This window comes from Ascaphus truei, chromosome 21, assembly GCF_040206685.1.
Source record: "Ascaphus truei isolate aAscTru1 chromosome 21, aAscTru1.hap1, whole genome shotgun sequence".
NCBI classification, from domain to species: domain Eukaryota; kingdom Metazoa; phylum Chordata; class Amphibia; order Anura; family Ascaphidae; genus Ascaphus; species Ascaphus truei.
Genome location: NC_134503.1, coordinates 1,607,522 through 1,619,824, shown reverse-complemented (window position 1 = coordinate 1,619,824; position 12,303 = coordinate 1,607,522). Strand labels below are relative to the sequence as shown.

At 59.5% G+C, this 12,303-nt stretch overlaps 1 protein-coding gene across 1 annotated transcript in view; it reads right to left on the bottom strand.

Annotated features, from left to right (window-relative positions):
* ARHGAP4 (Rho GTPase activating protein 4) overlaps positions 1–12,303 on the bottom strand; it is a 68,061-nt gene that overhangs the window by 50,518 nt on the left and 5,240 nt on the right.

The window sequence follows — 12,303 nt, the reverse complement described above, 5'->3', positions numbered from 1 at the left end:
TCTACAGTCTCACCCCGGTCCCCAGTGTCACCCACATACACAGCACCCTGATCCCTGCACTGCTGGAATCACAGCTACAGTCCTCACCCCGGTCCCAGTGTCACCCACATACACAGCACCCTGATCCCTGCACTGCTGGAATCACAGCTACAGTCTCACCCCGGACCCAGTGTCACCCACATACACAGCACCCTGATCCCTGCACTGCTGGAATCACAGCTACAGTCTCACCCCGGTCCCAGTGTCACCCACATACACAGCGCCCTGATCCCTGCACTGCTGGAATCACAGCTACAGTCTCACCCCGGTCCCAGTGTCACCCACATACACAGCACCCTGATCCCTGCACTGCTGGAATCACAGCTACAGTCTCACCCCGGTCCCAGTGTCACCCACATACACAGCGCCCTGATCCCTGCACTGCTGGAATCACAGCTACAGTCTCACCCCGGTCCCAGTGTCACCCACATACACAGCGCCCTGATCCCTGCACTGCTGGAATCACAGCTACAGTCTCACCCCGGTCCCAGTGTCACCCACATACACAGCACCCTGATCCCTGCACTGCTGGAATCACAGCTACAGTCTCACCCCGGTCCCAGTGTCACCCACATACACAGCGCCCTGATCCCTGCACTGCTGGAATCACAGCTACAGTCTCACCCCGGTCCCAGTGTCACCCACATACACAGCGCCCTGATCCCTGCACTGCTGGAATCACAGCTACAGTCTCACCCCGGTCCCAGTGTCACCCACATACACAGCGCCCTGATCCCTGCACTGCTGGAATCACAGCTACAGTCTCACCCCGGACCCAGTGTCACCCACATACACAGCGCCCTGATCCCTGCACTGCTGGAATCACAGCTACAGTCTCACCCCGGTCCCAGTGTCACCCACATACACAGCGCCCTGATCCCTGCACTGCTGGAATCACTGCTACAGTCTCACCCCGGTCCCAGTGTCACCCACATACACAGCGCCCTGATCCCTGCACTGCTGGAATCACAGCTACAGTCTCACCCCGGTCCCAGTGTCACCCACATACACAGCGCCCTGATCCCTGCACTGCTGGAATCACAGCTACAGTCTCACCCCGGTCCCAGTGTCACCCACATACACAGCGCCCTGATCCCTGCACTGCTGGAATCACTGCTACAGTCTCACCCCGGTCCCAGTGTCACCCACATACACAGCGCCCTGATCCCTGCACTGCTGGAATCACAGCTACAGTCTCACCCCGGTCCCAGTGTCACCCACATACACAGCGCCCTGATCCCTGCACTGCTGGAATCACAGCTACAGTCTCACCCCGGTCCCAGTGTCACCCACATACACAGCGCCCTGATCCCTGCACTGCTGGAATCACAGCTACAGTCTCACCCCGGTCCCAGTGTCACCCACATACACAGCGCCCTGATCCCTGCACTGCTGGAATCACTGCTACAGTCTCACCCCGGTCCCAGTGTCACCCACATACACAGCACCCTGATCCCTGCACTGCTGGAATCACAGCTACAGTCTCACCCCGGTCCCAGTGTCACCCACATACACAGCGCCCTGATCCCTGCACTGCTGGAATCACTGCTACAGTCTCACCCCGGTCCCAGTGTCACCCACATACACAGCGCCCTGATCCCTGCACTGCTGGAATCACAGCTACAGTCTCACCCCGGTCCCAGTGTCACCCACATACACAGCGCCCTGATCCCTGCACTGCTGGAATCACAGCTACAGTCTCACCCCGGTCCCAGTGTCACCCACATACACAGCGCCCTGATCCCTGCACTGCTGGAATCACAGCTACAGTCTCACCCCGGACCCAGTGTCACCCACATACACAGCGCCCTGATCCCTGCACTGCTGGAATCACAGCTACAGTCTCACCCCGGTCCCAGTGTCACCCACATACACAGCGCCCTGATCCCTGCACTGCTGGAATCACAGCTACAGTCTCACCCCGGTCCCAGTGTCACCCACATACACAGCGCCCTGATCCCTGCACTGCTGGAATCACAGCTACAGTCTCACCCCGGTCCCAGTGTCACCCACATACACAGCGCCCTGATCCCTGCACTGCTGGAATCACAGCTACAGTCTCACCCCGGTCCCAGTGTCACCCACATACACAGCGCCCTGATCCCTGCACTGCTGGAATCACAGCTACAGTCTCACCCCGGTCCCAGTGTCACCCACATACACAGCGCCCTGATCCCTGCACTGCTGGAATCACAGCTACAGTCTCACCCCGGTCCCAGTGTCACCCACATACACAGCGCCCTGATCCCTGCACTGCTGGAATCACAGCTACAGTCTCACCCCGGTCCCAGTGTCACCCACATACACAGCGCCCTGATCCCTGCACTGCTGGAATCACTGCTACAGTCTCACCCCGGTCCCAGTGTCACCCACATACACAGCGCCCTGATCCCTGCACTGCTGGAATCACAGCTACAGTCTCACCCCGGTCCCAGTGTCACCCACATACACAGCGCCCTGATCCCTGCACTGCTGGAATCACAGCTACAGTCTCACCCCGGTCCCAGTGTCACCCACATACACAGCGCCCTGATCCCTGCACTGCTGGAATCACAGCTACAGTCTCACCCCGGTCCCAGTGTCACCCACATACACAGCGCCCTGATCCCTGCACTGCTGGAATCACTGCTACAGTCTCACCCGGACCCAGTGTCACCCACATACACAGCGCCCTGATCCCTGCACTGCTGGAATCACAGCTACAGTCTCACCCCGGACCCAGTGTCACCCACATACACAGCGCCCTGATCCCTGCACTGCTGGAATCACAGCTACAGTCTCACCCCGGTCCCAGTGTCACCCACATACACAGCGCCCTGATCCCTGCACTGCTGGAATCACAGCTACAGTCTCACCCGGACCCAGTGTCACCCACATACACAGCGCCCTGATCCCTGCACTGCTGGAATCACAGCTACAGTCTCACCCCGGACCCAGTGTCACCCACATACACAGCGCCCTGATCCCTGCACTGCTGGAATCACAGCTACAGTCTCACCCCGGTCCCAGTGTCACCCACATACACAGCGCCCTGATCCCTGCACTGCTGGAATCACAGCTACAGTCTCACCCCGGTCCCAGTGTCACCCACATACACAGCGCCCTGATCCCTGCACTGCTGGAATCACAGCTACAGTCTCACCCCGGTCCCAGTGTCACCCACATACACAGCGCCCTGATCCCTGCACTGCTGGAATCACAGCTACAGTCTCACCCGGACCCAGTGTCACCCACATACACAGCGCCCTGATCCCTGCACTGCTGGAATCACAGCTACAGTCTCACCCCGGACCCAGTGTCACCCACATACACAGCACCCTGATCCCTGCACTGCTGGAATCACAGCTACAGTCTCACCCCGGTCCCAGTGTCACCCACATACACAGCACCCTGATCCCTGCACTGCTGGAATCACAGCTACAGTCTCACCCCGGTCCCAGTGTCACCCACATACACAGCACCCTGATCCCTGCACTGCTGGAATCACAGCTACAGTCTCACCCCGGTCCCAGTGTCACCCACATACACAGCACCCTGATCCCTGCACTGCTGGAATCACAGCTACAGTCTCACCCCGGTCCCAGTGTCACCCACATACACAGCGCCCTGATCCCTGCACTGCTGGAATCACAGCTACAGTCTCACCCGGACCCAGTGTCCAACCCCCCCACATACACAGCGCCCTGATCCCTGCACTGCTGGAATCACAGCTACAGTCTCACCCCGGTCCCAGTGTCACCCACATACACAGCGCCCTGATCCCTGCACTGCTGGAATCACTGCTACAGTCTCACCCCGGTCCCAGTGTCACCCACATACACAGCGCCCTGATCCCTGCACTGCTGGAATCACAGCTACAGTCTCACCCCGGTCCCAGTGTCACCCACATACACAGCGCCCTGATCCCTGCACTGCTGGAATCACAGCTACAGTCTCACCCCGGTCCCAGTGTCACCCACATACACAGCGCCCTGATCCCTGCACTGCTGGAATCACTGCTACAGTCTCACCCCGGTCCCAGTGTCACCCACATACACAGCGCCCTGATCCCTGCACTGCTGGAATCACTGCTACAGTCTCACCCCGGTCCCAGTGTCACCCACATACACAGCGCCCTGATCCCTGCACTGCTGGAATCACAGCTACAGTCTCACCCCGGTCCCAGTGTCACCCACATACACAGCGCCCTGATCCCTGCACTGCTGGAATCACAGCTACAGTCTCACCCCGGACCCAGTGTCACCCACATACACAGCGCCCTGATCCCTGCACTGCTGGAATCACTGCTACAGTCTCACCCCGGTCCCAGTGTCACCCACATACACAGCGCCCTGATCCCTGCACTGCTGGAATCACAGCTACAGTCTCACCCCGGTCCCAGTGTCACCCACATACACAGCGCCCTGATCCCTGCACTGCTGGAATCACTGCTACAGTCTCACCCCGGTCCCAGTGTCACCCACATACACAGCGCCCTGATCCCTGCACTGCTGGAATCACAGCTACAGTCTCACCCCGGTCCCAGTGTCACCCACATACACAGCGCCCTGATCCCTGCACTGCTGGAATCACTGCTACAGTCTCACCCCGGTCCCAGTGTCACCCACATACACAGCGCCCCTGATCCCTGCACTGCTGGAATCACAGCTACAGTCTCACCCCGGACCCAGTGTCACCCACATACACAGCGCCCTGATCCCTGCACTGCTGGAATCACAGCTACAGTCTCACCCCGGTCCCAGTGTCACCCACATACACAGCGCCCTGATCCCTGCACTGCTGGAATCACAGCTACAGTCTCACCCCGGTCCCAGTGTCACCCACATACACAGCGCCCTGATCCCTGCACTGCTGGAATCACAGCTACAGTCTCACCCCGGTCCCAGTGTCACCCACATACACAGCGCCCTGATCCCTGCACTGCTGGAATCACAGCTACAGTCTCACCCCGGTCCCAGTGTCACCCACATACACAGCGCCCTGATCCCTGCACTGCTGGAATCACAGCTACAGTCTCACCCCGGTCCCAGTGTCACCCACATACACAGCGCCCTGATCCCTGCACTGCTGGAATCACAGCTACAGTCTCACCCCGGTCCCAGTGTCACCCACATACACAGCGCCCTGATCCCTGCACTGCTGGAATCACAGCTACAGTCTCACCCCGGTCCCAGTGTCACCCACATACACAGCGCCCTGATCCCTGCACTGCTGGAATCACTGCTACAGTCTCACCCCGGTCCCAGTGTCACCCACATACACAGCGCCCTGATCCCTGCACTGCTGGAATCACAGCTACAGTCTCACCCCGGTCCCAGTGTCACCCACATACACAGCGCCCTGATCCCTGCACTGCTGGAATCACAGCTACAGTCTCACCCCGGTCCCAGTGTCACCCACATACACAGCGCCCTGATCCCTGCACTGCTGGAATCACAGCTACAGTCTCACCCCGGTCCCAGTGTCACCCACATACACAGCACCCTGATCCCTGCACTGCTGGAATCACTGCTACAGTCTCACCCGGTCCCAGTGTCACCCACATACACAGCGCCCTGATCCCTGCACTGCTGGAATCACAGCTACAGTCTCACCCCGGACCCAGTGTCACCCACATACACAGCGCCCTGATCCCTGCACTGCTGGAATCACTGCTACAGTCTCACCCCGGTCCCAGTGTCACCCACATACACAGCGCCCTGATCCCTGCACTGCTGGAATCACAGCTACAGTCTCACCCCGGTCCCAGTGTCACCCACATACACAGCGCCCTGATCCCTGCACTGCTGGAATCACAGCTACAGTCTCACCCCGGTCCCAGTGTCACCCACATACACAGCGCCCTGATCCCTGCACTGCTGGAATCACAGCTACAGTCTCACCCCGGACCCAGTGTCACCCACATACACAGCGCCCTGATCCCTGCACTGCTGGAATCACAGCTACAGTCTCACCCCGGTCCCAGTGTCACCCACATACACAGCGCCCTGATCCCTGCACTGCTGGAATCACAGCTACAGTCTCACCCCGGTCCCAGTGTCACCCACATACACAGCGCCCTGATCCCTGCACTGCTGGAATCACAGCTACAGTCTCACCCCGGTCCCAGTGTCACCCACATACACAGCGCCCTGATCCCTGCACTGCTGGAATCACAGCTACAGTCTCACCCCGGTCCCAGTGTCACCCACATACACAGCGCCCTGATCCCTGCACTGCTGGAATCACAGCTACAGTCTCACCCCGGTCCCAGTGTCACCCACATACACAGCGCCCTGATCCCTGCACTGCTGGAATCACAGCTACAGTCTCACCCCGGACCCAGTGTCACCCACATACACAGCGCCCTGATCCCTGCACTGCTGGAATCACAGCTACAGTCTCACCCCGGTCCCAGTGTCACCCACATACACAGCGCCCTGATCCCTGCACTGCTGGAATCACAGCTACAGTCTCACCCCGGTCCCAGTGTCACCCACATACACAGCGCCCTGATCCCTGCACTGCTGGAATCACAGCTACAGTCTCACCCCGGTCCCAGTGTCACCCACATACACAGCGCCCTGATCCCTGCACTGCTGGAATCACAGCTACAGTCTCACCCCGGTCCCAGTGTCACCCACATACACAGCGCCCTGATCCCTGCACTGCTGGAATCACAGCTACAGTCTCACCCCGGTCCCAGTGTCACCCACATACACAGCGCCCTGATCCCTGCACTGCTGGAATCACAGCTACAGTCTCACCCCGGTCCCAGTGTCACCCACATACACAGCGCCCTGATCCCTGCACTGCTGGAATCACAGCTACAGTCTCACCCCGGTCCCAGTGTCACCCACATACACAGCGCCCTGATCCCTGCACTGCTGGAATCACTGCTACAGTCTCACCCCGGTCCCAGTGTCACCCACATACACAGCACCCTGATCCCTGCACTGCTGGAATCACAGCTACAGTCTCACCCCGGTCCCAGTGTCACCCACATACACAGCGCCCTGATCCCTGCACTGCTGGAATCACAGCTACAGTCTCACCCCGGTCCCAGTGTCACCCACATACACAGCGCCCTGATCCCTGCACTGCTGGAATCACAGCTACAGTCTCACCCCGGTCCCAGTGTCACCCACATACACAGCGCCCTGATCCCTGCACTGCTGGAATCACAGCTACAGTCTCACCCCGGTCCCAGTGTCACCCACATACACAGCGCCCTGATCCCTGCACTGCTGGAATCACAGCTACAGTCTCACCCCGGTCCCAGTGTCACCCACATACACAGCGCCCTGATCCCTGCACTGCTGGAATCACAGCTACAGTCTCACCCCGGTCCCAGTGTCACCCACATACACAGCGCCCTGATCCCTGCACTGCTGGAATCACAGCTACAGTCTCACCCCGGTCCCAGTGTCACCCACATACACAGCGACCCTGATCCCTGCACTGCTGGAATCACAGCTACAGTCTCACCCCGGTCCCCAGTGTCACCCACATACACAGCGCCCTGATCCCTGCACTGCTGGAATCACAGCTACAGTCTCACCCCGGTCCCAGTGTCACCCACATACACAGCGCCCTGATCCCTGCACTGCTGGAATCACAGCTACAGTCTCACCCCGGTCCCAGTGTCACCCACATACACAGCGCCCTGATCCCTGCACTGCTGGAATCACAGCTACAGTCTCACCCCGGTCCCAGTGTCACCCACATACACAGCGCCCTGATCCCTGCACTGCTGGAATCACTGCTACAGTCTCACCCCGGTCCCAGTGTCACCCACATACACAGCGCCCTGATCCCTGCACTGCTGGAATCACAGCTACAGTCTCACCCCGGTCCCAGTGTCACCCACATACACAGCGCCCTGATCCCTGCACTGCTGGAATCACAGCTACAGTCTCACCCCGGTCCCAGTGTCACCCACATACACAGCGCCCTGATCCCTGCACTGCTGGAATCACTGCTACAGTCTCACCCCGGTCCCAGTGTCACCCACATACACAGCGCCCTGATCCCTGCACTGCTGGAATCACAGCTACAGTCTCACCCCGGTCCCAGTGTCACCCACATACACAGCGCCCTGATCCCTGCACTGCTGGAATCACTGCTACAGTCTCACCCCGGTCCCAGTGTCACCACATACACAGCGCCCTGATCCCTGCACTGCTGGAATCACTGCTACAGTCTCACCCCGGTCCCAGTGTCACCCACATACACAGCGCCCTGATCCCTGCACTGCTGGAATCACTGCTACAGTCTCACCCCGGTCCCAGTGTCACCCACATACACAGCGCCCTGATCCCTGCACTGCTGGAATCACAGCTACAGTCTCACCCGGTCCCAGTGTCACCCACATACACAGCGCCCTGATCCCTGCACTGCTGGAATCACTGCTACAGTCTCACCCCGGTCCCAGTGTCACCCACATACACAGCGCCCTGATCCCTGCACTGCTGGAATCACAGCTACAGTCTCACCCCGGTCCCAGTGTCACCCACATACACAGCACCCTGATCCCTGCACTGCTGGAATCACAGCTACAGTCTCACCCCGGACCCAGTGTCACCCACATACACAGCGCCCTGATCCCTGCACTGCTGGAATCACAGCTACAGTCTCACCCCGGTCCCAGTGTCACCCACATACACAGCACCCTGATCCCTGCACTGCTGGAATCACAGCTACAGTCTCACCCCGGTCCCAGTGTCATCCACATACACAGCGCCCTGATCCCTGCACTGCTGGAATCACTGCTACAGTCTCACCCCGGACCCAGTGTCACCCACATACACAGCGCCCTGATCCCTGCACTGCTGGAATCACAGCTACAGTCTCACCCCGGTCCCAGTGTCACCCACATACACAGCGCCCTGATCCCTGCACTGCTGGAATCACTGCTACAGTCTCACCCGGACCCAGTGTCACCCACATACACAGCGCCCTGATCCCTGCACTGCTGGAATCACTGCTACAGTCTCACCCCGGTCCCAGTGTCACCCACATACACAGCGCCCTGATCCCTGCACTGCTGGAATCACAGCTACAGTCTCACCCCGGTCCCAGTGTCACCCACATACACAGCAGCCCTGATCCCTGCACTGCTGGAATCACTGCTACAGTCTCACCCCGGTCCCAGTGTCACCCACATACACAGCGCCCTGATCCCTGCACTGCTGGAATCACAGCTACAGTCTCACCCCGGTCCCAGTGTCACCCACATACACAGCGCCCTGATCCCTGCACTGCTGGAATCACAGCTACAGTCTCACCCCGGTCCCAGTGTCACCCACATACACAGCGCCCTGATCCCTGCACTGCTGGAATCACAGCTACAGTCTCACCCCGGTCCCAGTGTCACCCACATACACAGCGCCCTGATCCCTGCACTGCTGGAATCACTGCTACAGTCTCACCCCGGTCCCAGTGTCACCCACATACACAGCGCCCTGATCCCTGCACTGCTGGAATCACAGCTACAGTCTCACCCCGGTCCCAGTGTCACCCACATACACAGCGCCCTGATCCCTGCACTGCTGGAATCACTGCTACAGTCTCACCCCGGTCCCAGTGTCACCCACATACACAGCGCCCTGATCCCTGCACTGCTGGAATCACAGCTACAGTCTCACCCCGGTCCCAGTGTCACCCACATACACAGCGCCCTGATCCCTGCACTGCTGGAATCACTGCTACAGTCTCACCCCGGTCCCAGTGTCACCCACATACACAGCACCCTGATCCCTGCACTGCTGGAATCACAGCTACAGTCTCACCCCGGTCCCAGTGTCACCCACATACACAGCACCCTGATCCCTGCACTGCTGGAATCACTGCTACAGTCTCACCCCGGTCCCAGTGTCACCCACATACACAGCGCCCTGATCCCTGCACTGCTGGAATCACAGCTACAGTCTCACCCCGGTCCCAGTGTCACCCACATACACAGCACCCTGATCCCTGCACTGCTGGAATCACAGCTACAGTCTCACCCCGGTCCCAGTGTCACCCACATACACAGCGCCCTGATCCCTGCACTGCTGGAATCACAGCTACAGTCTCACCCCGGTCCCAGTGTCACCCACATACACAGCGCCCTGATCCCTGCACTGCTGGAATCACAGCTACAGTCTCACCCCGGACCCAGTGTCACCCACATACACAGCGCCCTGATCCCTGCACTGCTGGAATCACAGCTACAGTCTCACCCCGGTCCCAGTGTCACCCACATACACAGCGCCCTGATCCCTGCACTGCTGGAATCACAGCTACAGTCTCACCCCGGTCCCAGTGTCACCCACATACACAGCGCCCTGATCCCTGCACTGCTGGAATCACAGCTACAGTCTCACCCGGACCCAGTGTCACCCACATACACAGCGCCCTGATCCCTGCACTGCTGGAATCACAGCTACAGTCTCACCCCGGTCCCAGTGTCACCCACATACACAGCACCCTGATCCCTGCACTGCTGGAATCACAGCTACAGTCTCACCCCGGTCCCAGTGTCACCCACATACACAGCGCCCTGATCCCTGCACTGCTGGAATCACAGCTACAGTCTCACCCGGACCCAGTGTCACCCACATACACAGCACCCTGATCCCTGCACTGCTGGAATCACAGCTACAGTCTCACCCCGGTCCCAGTGTCACCCACATACACAGCAGCCCTGATCCCTGCACTGCTGGAATCACTGCTACAGTCTCACCCCGGTCCCAGTGTCACCCACATACACAGCGCCCTGATCCCTGCACTGCTGGAATCACAGCTACAGTCTCACCCCGGACCCAGTGTCACCCACATACACAGCACCCTGATCCCTGCACTGCTGGAATCACTGCTACAGTCTCACCCCGGTCCCAGTGTCACCCACATACACAGCGCCCTGATCCCTGCACTGCTGGAATCACTGCTACAGTCTCACCCCAGGTCCCAGTGTCACCCACATACACAGCGCCCTGATCCCTGCACTGCTGGAATCACAGCTACAGTCTCACCCCGGACCCAGTGTCACCCACATACACAGCACCCTGATCCCTGCACTGCTGGAATCACAGCTACAGTCTCACCCCGGTCCCAGTGTCACCCACATACACAGCGCCCTGATCCCTGCACTGCTGGAATCACTGCTACAGTCTCACCCCGGTCCCAGTGTCACCCACATACACAGCGCCCTGATCCCTGCACTGCTGGAATCACAGCTACAGTCTCACCCCGGTCCCAGTGTCACCCACATACACAGCGCCCTGATCCCTGCACTGCTGGAATCACAGCTACAGTCTCACCCCGGTCCCAGTGTCACCCACATACACAGCGCCCTGATCCCTGCACTGCTGGAATCACTGCTACAGTCTCACCCCGGACCCAGTGTCACCCACATACACAGCGCCCTGATCCCTGCACTGCTGGAATCACAGCTACAGTCTCACCCCGGTCCCAGTGTCACCCACATACACAGCGCCCTGATCCCTGCACTGCTGGAATCACTGCTACAGTCTCACCCCGGTCCCAGTGTCACCCACATACACAGCGCCCTGATCCCTGCACTGCTGGAATCACAGCTACAGTCTCACCCCGGTCCCAGTGTCACCCACATACACAGCGCCCTGATCCCTGCACTGCTGGAATCACTGCTACAGTCTCACCCCGGTCCCAGTGTCACCCACATACACAGCGCCCTGATCCCTGCACTGCTGGAATCACTGCTACAGTCTCACCCCGGTCCCAGTGTCACCCACATACACAGCGCCCTGATCCCTGCACTGCTGGAATCACAGCTACAGTCTCACCCCGGTCCCAGTGTCACCCACATACACAGCACCCTGATCCCTGCACTGCTGGAATCACTGCTACAGTCTCACCCCGGTCCCAGTGTCACCCACATACACAGCGCCCTGATCCCTGCACTGCTGGAATCACAGCTACAGTCTCACCCCGGTCCCAGTGTCACCCACATACACAGCACCCTGATCCCTGCACTGCTGGAATCACAGCTACAGTCTCACCCCGGTCCCAGTGTCACCCACATACACAGCGCCCTGATCCCTGCACTGCTGGAATCACAGCTACAGTCTCACCCGGACCCAGTGTCACCCACATACACAGCGCCCTGATCCCTGCACTGCTGGAATCACTGCTACAGTCTCACCCCGGTCCCAGTGTCACCCACATACACAGCGCCCTGATCCCTGCACTGCTGGAATCACAGCTACAGTCTCACCCCGGTCCCAGTGTCACCCACATACACAGCGCCCTGATCCCTGCACT